Below are 12,200 nucleotides of genomic sequence, written 5' to 3' on the forward strand. Positions count from 1 at the left end.
TGCAAAGGATTACGGGTAGGCCTCACTCTATCATCTATTTACTTTAATGAAAAGCATTGTGTCCCTTGTCTCTCTGTTGTTCTAGGTTAGCCACCAACCTAGGGGAGATACTTTTGTCTGCAATCATAAATCTCGTATAACAGGTATGATGGATGAATTATCTTTGGTCTTGAAAGGAACTCATATTTTCATCCCAATTTGGCATTATTTAAATATTGTGTTGCTTGGATTAGTAATTTTTGTAAGTCCCTTGCGACTCCGTTTTTGTTGAGCTTCACAATACGATTGAAAGTCAAATGTCCCAAACTTTTGTGCCACAAATAGCTCTCATCAAGCTTCCCTAGATAAAAATTTTGTTTCTTCTTGGAGCATGTAAACATTATTTGTGGTTCTCACACCCTTTTGTATTACCTTGTCTTTTTTTACTTTATCTCACAACCTTTGGAATAATAGGTAACATCATACCCTTGGTCAAACATCTAGCTTACACTTAATAGAATGTGCTTAAGCCCATCTAGAAAGAGAATGTTTTGAGCTTTACCTCTTCCATGTCCAAGCTCATTGTTCCTTTTCCCTTGATGTTTCGTAAGGCATCATTGCCAAAAATGAAACTTCCTATCTTTCTTTCATTTAGCGACAATAATTTGCTTCTATGATCAATCATACGTTTAGAGTGTCCATTGTTTACATACTAATGACTTCCTTGGTTTTAAGCATATAGGATAATGCAACATTCTTCTTTCTTTTATTCCTTTTTCTTCCTCCAGGCCTTCAGTTCTTCTTGTGTCTAGTTTAATATGAAAAGTTAATGTGAGTTTTTTGGTTCTACACTTACCCACTTTATGTCCATAATTATGATAGTTATAGCATTCAACATCATCAAATAGAGGAGCAAAAGGATTATTGTCAGTAAAATTATTTCTATGTGATCGTACAAATTTTTTATCTTTATTTGACTGATAAGATTCATTTCTTTTATTCATGTTTGAATGTTTCCAATATATGCTCTATAGTCTACAACGTTGTCCAAAATTTGTACAAGAAAAACAATAACCATTGAAAATATTCTGGTACCTAGGAGCAAATTTCCTTTGAGGGTGTGATCTGTGTATTCTTTGATGACTTTATCTAGGAGAGTGATGTGATTTTGGCTTATTACTCACTTGATCTCAATGGATTTTCAAATTTCTGTAATAATTTTTCTTTTTCTAATGCTGGTTCCTTTCATTACATTGTTGGTTGGTCCTTTGACTACTTCAACATAGTTGATTGGTCATATATCTTCCTCTTTCTTGATGCCTGATTCTCCTTCATAGCCTATACAAAGTTTGATGAGAGGGGATCCATAAATACTCAAAATTTCATCCACTTGTTATATCCTTATATAATATTTAAATTTTGTTTCAGTTTGTTCGATCCCTATAATACTAGTGTCAAGCTCCTGAATTCGAATCTCAAACATGTCACCTTGGGAAAATCGTCATAACTTTCTCTCTGTGCATCGGATTCAAATTGCGTAAAAAGTTATGGAAATAGGATGGACTTTAGTTTGATGGATATCATTTACAGAGACGAAGGTCAAAACAGTGACACATGGCACGTCGTAAAAGTTCGCTCTACTGAATCAGTCTATAATTAGGTCATCGCGGGAGATTGGGAATAACTCTTTCTTCGAGAATCCAATCACAATAAAACTTGTGGGGTTGAAAAGAGGACTCAGAGGGATATCACAGGCCAAAATTTCAGAACTTGAAGATCCTAAATTACAGAGTTATCGTCGTTTCAAGATTAATCTCATACAAAGCAGGAAACAAAAAAAAGGTGTGTAGTTTGTTTTTTTTTAATTTGAATAAGTTTTATTTGACAGGTAGTTTGAAGTGATTCAAAGGGAATTGTGAAGCATAATTACCATTCATTGATGACCCAAAGAAAGAAAATAGAAACACCTAGTAAACAACTTGAAATCACTACCATGACACATGAAGAAGAGGAAGAAATGCAACATGATATATCAAAATTATGAGACCAAGTGCAACAAATTTCGCTCTCACAAAATGTAACTGAAGCTAAGATGGATGGTATAGAAGCAAAATTTAAATGCAACATGGAAGATTTGAAGATAGATTTGACAAAGTTGCTACAATAAATGCTTACTAATGGCGAAAGGGTAGTAAAGGAAACTCATGATGAGAGGAAAAGAAATGTTAGTCATGATTTTATAGACTCTAATGTTGGATTGAAGAGCCACCATGTTCCAAAGATTGATATGAGGAAGTTTGATGGCAAGGATCCTGTAACATGGATACTACAAATGGAGCAATACGTTGATCTCCATAATGTGTAAAACACACAAAAGGTACACATTGCAACTTTATATTTGGAACCCAATCAATTTGTATGGTATCGATGACTTTGCTCTCGTAAAAAAATTGTCAATTGGGCAATTTTTATGGAAGAAATGATAGCACATTATGAGGATACAAAAAACAACATTTTTTTTAGCCAATTGATAAATCTCAAACAAAAGGGTTCAATGGTGGAGCACATTGAAGCCTTCCAAAAATTGAATATAAGCGTAAAAGATATTCCAAAGGAGCATAGGATTGATGTGTTCATAGGGACTTTAAAGGATAACATCCAACATGAGGTTCACCTTTGGGAACCTGATTCATTGGAGAAGGCATTTAGGTTGGCACGAAAAATTGAAAGAAAAATTATGGCAACAAAGAAGCCTACCACTCACAAGTATAAAGATGGAATTGTTGTTTCCCCTAGCCTTCCACAACCTATAAGGTTAACACCACAACAATTGGAATAAAAAAGAGAAAAAAAACATTGTTATAGTTGTGATAACAAATACACTAAAGGTCATAAGTGTGCTGAGAAGAAATTATTTTACATAGATTGTGAAGAGGAGGAAGAAAAGGAACAAGAAACATCAAAAGAAGAGGATACACACCAGGAACAAACCCTAGAGAAAGAAGAAATGAATCCAACCATATTGTAATTCATTGGCTGGAATTACCACTCCTCAAACTATCAAGATAGAAGGACATGTCAAGAAGAAAAAGGTATTAGTGTTGATTGATTTGAGAAGTTGATCCAGGTGGATATTGGTGGCCACCTGCCAAGTCCACTTGGACCCTCACCATTGTTTCTTTCAGCTTTTCAGTTTCCTTAATTGTAGCACAGTTTACTATTTTTAGCAGTTTTTTGGGTCCTGAACTTCCGGAGCTGTTTTGAGGCCCTAAACGACGTTTTTTTGGAAAACTGGGAGCAACATGGGTCCATGGACTAATGTTTCTCTTCTCAAAGTTATAGTTCTCGGATATATCTTTCTGACGAGATATTGTGTGCATCAAACGGAGATCATATGCCAAAGTTACGAGCCCGGGAAGTTGATGTACCAATTTACCCAAACGTGGCCCACAGTTTAGCGTTTCATCTTCTAGGGTTAGGTTTTTGGATGTTTAGGATTTTCCATTGTTTCTCAACAATAAATAGGCCTTCAAGCCTCATTGTAACACAGTTCAGAGGCATGTAGCCGCCACATCTCTTCTCAGAGATAAGCTACCATCGCCCTAGCTGGTTTATTTCCATTGTTGTTTGTAAGCATATTTCAGTGTTTTACGTTAATGAAATGAAGTATTATTTCCGCTACATCTCTATGTTTATGTTTATCTCTGTAATTTTTTGCGTTCCTGTTTAAAGCTGGATCAGTGGTATCAGAGCGGTCTGCTTTTTTCTGTTTTTCTTTGCATGTCCCCAGCGAGGTCGGGATATAAGGAGTTAGGGCTTGAACTGGTCAAACCTTTGTAAAACCAGCCTCACAAATCCCGAGGGCCTCCCATGGTGGATAAAAAGAAATATGAGGGGGTAGGAGATCCTATCAAAATCTTGCTCGAAGAAGCCACCGAGCGACAAAGGAACGCAATGATGGACAACTTTGCCCAGATCCTTCAGCAGCTACCCAGGGGCGACGCATCGGCTGCCAACAGCCACTCTAAAAAATGACACACCATTTAAGGTACAAGTTAATTTTGAAATCCCCATATCTGAGGGTCAAATAGACACAGATGCCATCGATAAATGGTTAAATTTGCTAGAGATTTATTTTTTCGTTTCGACCAAGGGACATCGAACTCAGACTTCCACATCGTAGAAAAAGTGTGAAGGAAGGAGTTGGGAAAAAACAGATTTTCTAGTCGGGAAAATATTATTTTCACTCTTCTCAAAGCAGCTCCCCACGTCAAGGACTAGTGGGAAACCTACTGCGAGTAGAAGGATGAAAGTACAGGCTCACTATTTTCAGCCGCACCCACTTGGGATTCATTCCGGGATGCCTTCAAGGAGCAGTACAACCTTGTCAGAAGCTATGAGGATCAATACATAAAGTGGACCACGCTGCGGTAGGGAAGGGACTAAGACGTGCCAGAGTTTACCAATATTTTCCATACCCTTTGCACAAAGTTGGGTATCAAAGATTCGGAGTAGCATTTGGTACTCAAATATCGCGGCTGCCTACACAAGTACATCCAGGAAGAAATAGAATTCCTAAACATCCCCTCACTCAGCACGGCATACCAATATGTCGTCAAGGTCGAGCAAAAGTTTAAGCAGAAGAAGCGAAACTTTGGATCTATGAATCCACAGCAAGGGAAAGGTGCCCCCAAACTGCAGAACAAAGGACAAAGCCAAGGTAGGGCATCCCAATACAACCCACCAAAGTTGCAAGCAAAGAACAACACCATGAAGCCAAAAAACGACATGGGAAAGTGGTGTAAGTTCCATAAGAGCTCCACTCACAACACAAGTGAGTGTCGGGCCAAGTAGTCACTGGAGGCTAAGCTAAAGGTTTCAGAATCAGATGCATGTTCTGACTCTGAGTCAGAACCTGACATGGGGAATGACAAAGGGAAGCAGATTATCAATGCGGAGCCCAACGCCACCATTGCCACCATCAAGATCCAGAAGGAAGAACCCAAAGATCTAGAGGAGGAGAAGCATCTCTTCCACTCCCAGATGTGGGTAAAGGGCTCCCCGCTATAGTTCACTGTCGACAGCAAGAGACAAAAGAAACTCATTTAGGCAGATGTCATGAAGCGGTTGGGCTTACCGACCACAACACATCCACAACCATACACCATCGAGTGGCTTCACCAAGGACGGGATCTTCGCGTGAGCCAGCAGTGTCACCTTCCATACAACATCAAGCCCTTCATGGATGAGGTATTGTGTGACATTTCTCCCCTTGAAGTTTGTGATGTATTATTAGGACAACCATACTTGTGGAAGCAACATGTTGTGTATGAATCAAGGCCCCGTGCTGTTATTTTTACTTTGGGAAATAATTTGTACAGGATACCGAAGGTAGCACCGCCTACCACCATCTGTTTGGTTACTGCAAAACAATGTAGTAAGCTCATTTCCAAAACCGGGAAATTTGTTTTCCTGATGATACGTCCTCAAGGAAAGAAGAAGACAATGGCCAGAACCTCGAGACAAGGCCCCTCCACATGATAACTATAGATGAACAAGGTCATGGAGGAGTACAAGGACATATTCACCTCCCTCGCAGGGGTTCCTTTGCACTGTCAAGTCAAGCACTCCATCGATCTGACCCTAGGTACGTCGCTGCCCAATGGACCAATCTATCGGTGCTCCATTCTGGAGAATGATGAAATCAAGAGACAGATTCATGAGTTTCTTCAGAAAGGTTGCATCTGTCTGAGTTCATCGCCATGTGGGATCTCGATCGTGTTGCTACAGAAGAAGGATGGAACTTGGAGACTCTTTATTGACTATCACGCGCTAAATAAGATCATTGTCCGGAATAGGTACCCAATCCCACAGATTGATGACCTCCTGGACCAACTGAAGGGGGAAAAAATTTCAGCAAGATTGATTTGAAGTCAGGATATCATTAGGTACCAATCGAACCCTCCGATGTGTGGACGATTTCCTTCAAAGCCAAGGAGGGCCTTTTCAAATGTTTGGTTATGCCTTTCGGATTGACGAATGCTCCTGCAACCTTCATGAGGCTAATGGACGACATATTGCGGCCATTCACAAACTCATTTGTAGTTGTATACTTGGATGACATCCTGATCTTTAGCCAAAATTGGGAAGAGCACCTCCACCACATCCAACAGGTTCTCCAAACACTGCGCAAACACAAGTTATGTGCCAATTTGGAGAAATGCACTTTTGGCATGACCCAGGTTCAGTATCTGGGATACATTATTATGAATAGGGGGTGCATGTGGATCCATCCAAGATCCAAGTCATTCAGGATTGACCATCTCCAACCACTCTAACAAAGCTCCGTAGCTTTCTAGGTCTTGCCAACTTCTACCGCAAGTTCGTGTTGGGATTTTCTCATATCACTTGGCCCTTGAGTCAAGTCACCCAACAGGAGAAAAAGAAAAATTATTTTGTTCTAAATCTCAACAGAAGGCATTCACAGAGTTGAAATATCACCTTTGCACGACACCAGTGCTCGCATTACCAGACTTGTAACAACCATTTGAGGTCTAGACAGATGCCTCTGACTATGCTATTGGGGCAATCCTTACTCAACACAAGTATCCAGTGGCATATCATAGTGAGGCACTTTTAGACACAGTCCAGAAGTATCCCACTTATGACAAATAGGTGTATTCCATTGTGCAGGCCTGCCGACAATGGAAGCATTACATTTTGGGGAAGGAAATGGTCATCCAAATAGACCACTGACCCCTGCAGTTCATACAGACTTAAGGGAAACTGCAAAATAATCGCCATCAGAAGTGGTCCACATACCTGCAACAGTTCCATTTGAATATCAAGTATAAGAAGGGCAACACCAAATTGCGGATTGCCTCAGTCGACCACCGATCATGGTGTTAACCACCGTGCTCAACTCTTGTGGGCACGAGACTTCAGATTGGCCACTTCTCTACAAAAGCGACCAAAATTCGGCCACACATACCAAACACTCTTGGAGGGTCAACATGTTCTAGATTTTCACCTCTAGGATGCCCTGTTATGCCACCTGGGTCACTTGTGTGTTACTTCAAGCGAGTGTGCCAAGATGATTTGGGAAGCACACTATAGTCGGGCTGTTGGGCATTTCGGGGTCGAGAAAACGATGGCAGTACTACAGAAGTATTTCTATTGGCCGAATCTTCGGCAGGATGTCGGGAAGTACATAAAATCATGCACTACCTATGCCATTTCCAAACCAACCATCAAGAAGCAAGGCCTCTATACCCCGCTGCCTACCCCTAGTCGACCTTGGGAATCCATCTCCATGGATTACATGTCAGGCCTTCCTTCCACTAAGCATGGAAACGACTGTGTTTTTGTGGTCGTCAACAGGTTCTCGAAGATGGCCATTATGGAAACCTGCAAGAAGAATATCACAGCAGAAGCCACTGCTAAACTCTTCTTTGAACAAGTGTGGGTACACTTTGGGATCCCACAGTCTATCATCTCAGATCAAGATAGCAGGTTCCTCAGTACATTTTGGTCCAGTCTCTGGTCGATGTTGGGCACCAAACTCACTAAGTCCACAACCTTCCATGCTCAAACTGATGGCTAGATAAAGGTTGTCAACAAGATGATCGTACACATTCTACGCATGTACAACTCAAAGCATCCACACACATGGGATGAGAGCCTCCCCTATGTTCAGCACAGCTACAACCGAGCTCTCCACAACTCAATTGGCCACATCCCTTTTCAGGTGGGCTTGGGATTCCAGCCACTATGTCCCATTGGTGTGGCCATGCCATTTGCAACTACTCACACAGATTCGGCTCATGTCCAGTTCGAAACAGAAAAGGCAAATAGCTTCATTCAGCATATCCAACATATTCACCAGTAGGTCCATGACATTCTGGAGAAATCAAATGCCAAGTATAAGTAGCGACATGATCAACATTGGGTGCCACACAAGTTTCAAGTGGGCGACAAAGTCTGGTTGCATTTGCAAAAGGAACGCCTTACCGAATCCTATCAGAAACTTAGACCACTTCGATATGGTCCTTACACCATTACCAAGGTTGTGGGAGACAATGCATTTGAGCTCAGCATTCCCCCATTCCTTGGCCTGTACCCAGTGTTCAATGTGGACCACCTTCGGCCATACTTTCCACCATTACTAGACACATCCGACATTGCAAAACAGCTCACACCCACAGAGTTAAATCCAGATTGCATGGAACAAGCAGCAACTGACCAGATCATCGACACACAGATCAAGCACACTTGCCAGCAGAATATCCAACTGTATAGAGTTGTCAAAGCAGGCCAACTCCTTCACCAGGGCAAGTGGCTCACCAGGGGCCAAGTTCATTAGAAGTTTCCTCATCTCATAGAGGAACTCAACGCAATGGGGACCATTTCTTCCTAAAGGGGGAGGAATGATCTAGGTGGATACTGGTGGCCACCTGCCAAGTCCACTTGGACCCCCACCATTGTTTCTTTTAGCTTTTCAGTTTCCTTAATTGTAGCACAGTTTACTATTTTTAGTAGTTTTTCAGATCCTGAAATTCCAGAGCTGTTTTGAGGCCCTAAACGACTTTTTTTGGGAAAACTGAGAGCAACATGGGTCCATGGACCGATGTTGCTCTTCCCAAAGTTGTAGTTCTTAGATAGATCTTTCTGGCGAGATATTGTGCGCGTCAAACGAAGATCGTATGCCAAGGTTACGACCCCAGGAAGTTGATATACCAATTTACACAAACGGGGCCCACAGTTTGGCGTTTCATCTTCTAGGGTTAGTTTTCTGGATCTTTAGAGTTTTCCATTGTTTCTCAACAATAAATAGGCGTCCGAGCCTCATTGTAACATAGTTCAGAGGCATGTAGCTGCCACATATCTTCTCAAAGATAAGCTACCATTGCCCTAGCTAGTTTATTTACATTGTTGTTTGTAAGCATATTTCAGTATTTTACATTAATGAAATGAAGTAGTATTTCCACTACATCGTTTTGTTTACGGTTATCTCTATAATTTTTTGCGTTCCTGTTTAAATCCGGATCAGCAGTACCGATAATTTTATTCATTGTAAGATAGCCAAGGAATTGAATTTCTTCCTATATCCAGCACCAGAGTGTCAAGTGATGGTTGCAAATGGAGGAACCATAAATTTCTCTAGAAAGTGCCATAATATCAAGCTATCCATGGGTGAATATGTGTTGAATAGTCCAATTTCTTCCATTCCTATGGGTGGTGCGGATGTTGTACTAGGAGTCCAATGGCTACAATCTTTGGGTACAATAACTTTTAATTTTCAAGAAATTTTCTTAAAATGTTTTTCGGAAGGAAAGGAAGTTGAATTAAGGGGTATCGCAGGGAAACCAGGAAAGATAATCAGATCTAACAACATGACAAAGCTTCTAAAGAAATAACAATGAGGCGTAATTGCCCAATTATGTTCCCTAGAGGTTCCCACATTGGAATCATGTATTTCTCCATATCTCCAAAAAGTCTTAGACAATCATTCCAGGGTATTTGAGACTCCCAAAGGCCTCCCACCTATTTGTGATCATGAACATGCTATTCATTTGATTCCAGGAAGTGTTCCTCCAAACATCAGGCCTTACAGGTATCCCTATGCCCAAAAGAGTGAAATTTAACATATGGTTGCATAAATGATAGAGTCTGGTATAATTCAACCTAGTCAAACTTGTTTCTCTACTCCAGTAGTATTGGTGCACAAGAAGGATGGATCATGGCACATGTGTCTGTATTATAGGGAGCTCAAAAAGCTCACTATTAAAGATAAATTTTCTGTTCCTGTCATTAATGAATTATTGGATGAATTGCATGGAGCAATTTACTTCACCAAGCTGGACCTTCGTTTAGGATATCATCAAATCAGAATGAAGAATCAAGACATTCTGAAAGAAACATTTAGAACTCATGAGGGTCATTATGAATTTTTGGTCATGCCTTTTGGCCTTACCAATGCACCTTCTACATTTCAAGGTTTGATGAATTCCATTTTGAAACCCTTCTTTAGAAATTTTGTGTTAGTATTTTTTGATGATATGTTAATCTACAACAAGTCTTAGAAGGATCATCTTCAAAATGTTGACAAAGTGTTAAAACTATTGGAAGAGAAATAATTATATGCAAAAACCTCCAAATGTTTCTTTGGAGTACAAGAGGTGGAATATTTGGGTCATAGCGTATCTCATGAAGGTGTTAAGGTAGACCCTAGCAAAATTAAAACTATTAAGGAATAGAAAATCCCCACATCCATAAAGCATCTGCAAGGATTTCTCAGGTTAACAAGGTATTATCACAAGTTTATTAAGAATTATGGGAGAATAACAATACCTCTAACAACATTACTGAAGAAAGATGCATTTTCTTGTACTCTAGAAGCAACGAAGGCCTTTGAACATATTAAAGAGGCAATGCGCCAAGAACCGTTCTTAGCTACGCCAGACTTCACAAAAAAAATTATTGTGGAATGTGATGCCTCAAGAAATAGAATTGGTGTTGTTTTAATGCAAGAAGAAAGACCCATTACCTTCAAAAGTTGTCCAATCAAAGGAAAGTATTTACACAAAGATATTTATGAGAAGGTGTTGATGCCACAAAAATCGTTCTATCAACATTGGGGGATAACCACCCAGTCTGGACCTTAATACAGCTCCTTTTCCGTTTGGAATGGTGGCTCCGACTGGGGATAATGGGACCAGTTTCCCAGTAATGAATAAAAGGGGTGGATGAATGATTGATTATCTAATCTAACGATAGGCGAATAATTTAATCTATCAGCAAAATAAAAGAACTACTACTAATCCCAGGAACTATTGTTCTTTGAAATGTAGCGCTTGATGATCTTTGTCTATTGATAGGCATATAGATCACTCTATCTAATAAACATAGACATTTATTCATTCAATGATTACTTTGTTTAAATAGTTAAACAAAGTGATTAACACAATATTGCAACACTTATAATTTATATCATCGATACATATATGATCATAAGAAAAGCATACTGTAAACATCCAATAGTGGAAGGAATAAAGAATGCTGTTAAAACACATACATATATCCGATAATAGCAAAAGCGATCAAATGACAATTCATATAAAAAGAATGAATTCAGACATAGATAATAGTACCATATGAGCTGCTAATCACTCCCAATATCAATCACTATTTGAAATTTTTCTTTCAACGCAGAAATACTTTCAAACAAAGACAGTAGTGCACATTCGCATAAAAGCTTCTTTGTCAAAATCAGAATGATTGGTCCAGTTTTATAAAAGAATATGCCTGAAGTACAGTAGTGCAACTTCAGGTTTTAAGTCATATACAAAACTTACGACCCTTTCCAAATACAACGAAAGGGTCTATAAATACTTAATTAAGCTAACTACCTATGAAACTGAAATCCTACTTAATTGGTATCAACTGATTCTGAATATCTCTTTCACAACAATCTGGCAGTCGGCGGCATGAATCATCATTTAGGCTGTTTGCCTTTAAACCTGAGCTGGCATATCGCAAGCATTGGCTCCACTTCGGGTGGTCTGTTGAGGCGAGAATTAAGTTGGGCAGCATAGGTGGCACCCTGTATATCGGGAATGATATACCCGATTGCATCTGTAAGGCATTTGAGGGCGGCTCTCTGGCTGTATGGTTTGACTAAGAAGAACCAATAGGTGTCCCATGTCAAACTGTTAATTCCTGCGATTAATCTCCCATTTTTCTCTAGTTCCGAATAACATGACTGCTCCAATGTTTTAGCCTCTGTCAATTTACCTGGAGTACATTGAGAAATCATGTTAGACAAGTAGAGAGTATTATTAACCAATTAAACCAAATTACTTGTGGTTGATTTGCATCTTGAAATTGCTCTCTCTGCTTTCATTAACTGGGACTTCCATTCTGTAAATAATATCTCCTTATGTGATTCTAAAATCTTTGGTAAATTAGCCGCCTGTTCCTGATCGGTATCTTGCCACTCAAGAAAATTAGTTAATGTTTCATCGGCTTGATCCAATTCTGTTCTAGATTTTTCCGATTTTTCACTTATTGATGTCGTCAATTCGCATAATGGTTCCGCCTGGGCGATTTTTTGACATAAAAGTTTTATCTGTGTTATCAATGCCTTGTTTATTTGTAATGCCTCTGCTCTGAATTAAGTTAGCTGTGGAAGATTCTTTGTTTTCTCTAGCTGGGCTGATAGT

The sequence above is a fragment of the Pinus tabuliformis genome, chromosome 2_2 (genome assembly GCF_031772625.1).
Source record: "Pinus tabuliformis cultivar Carrire ecotype Pingquan chromosome 2_2, CPIR1, whole genome shotgun sequence".
Taxonomy (NCBI): Eukaryota; Viridiplantae; Streptophyta; class Pinopsida; order Pinales; family Pinaceae; genus Pinus; species Pinus tabuliformis.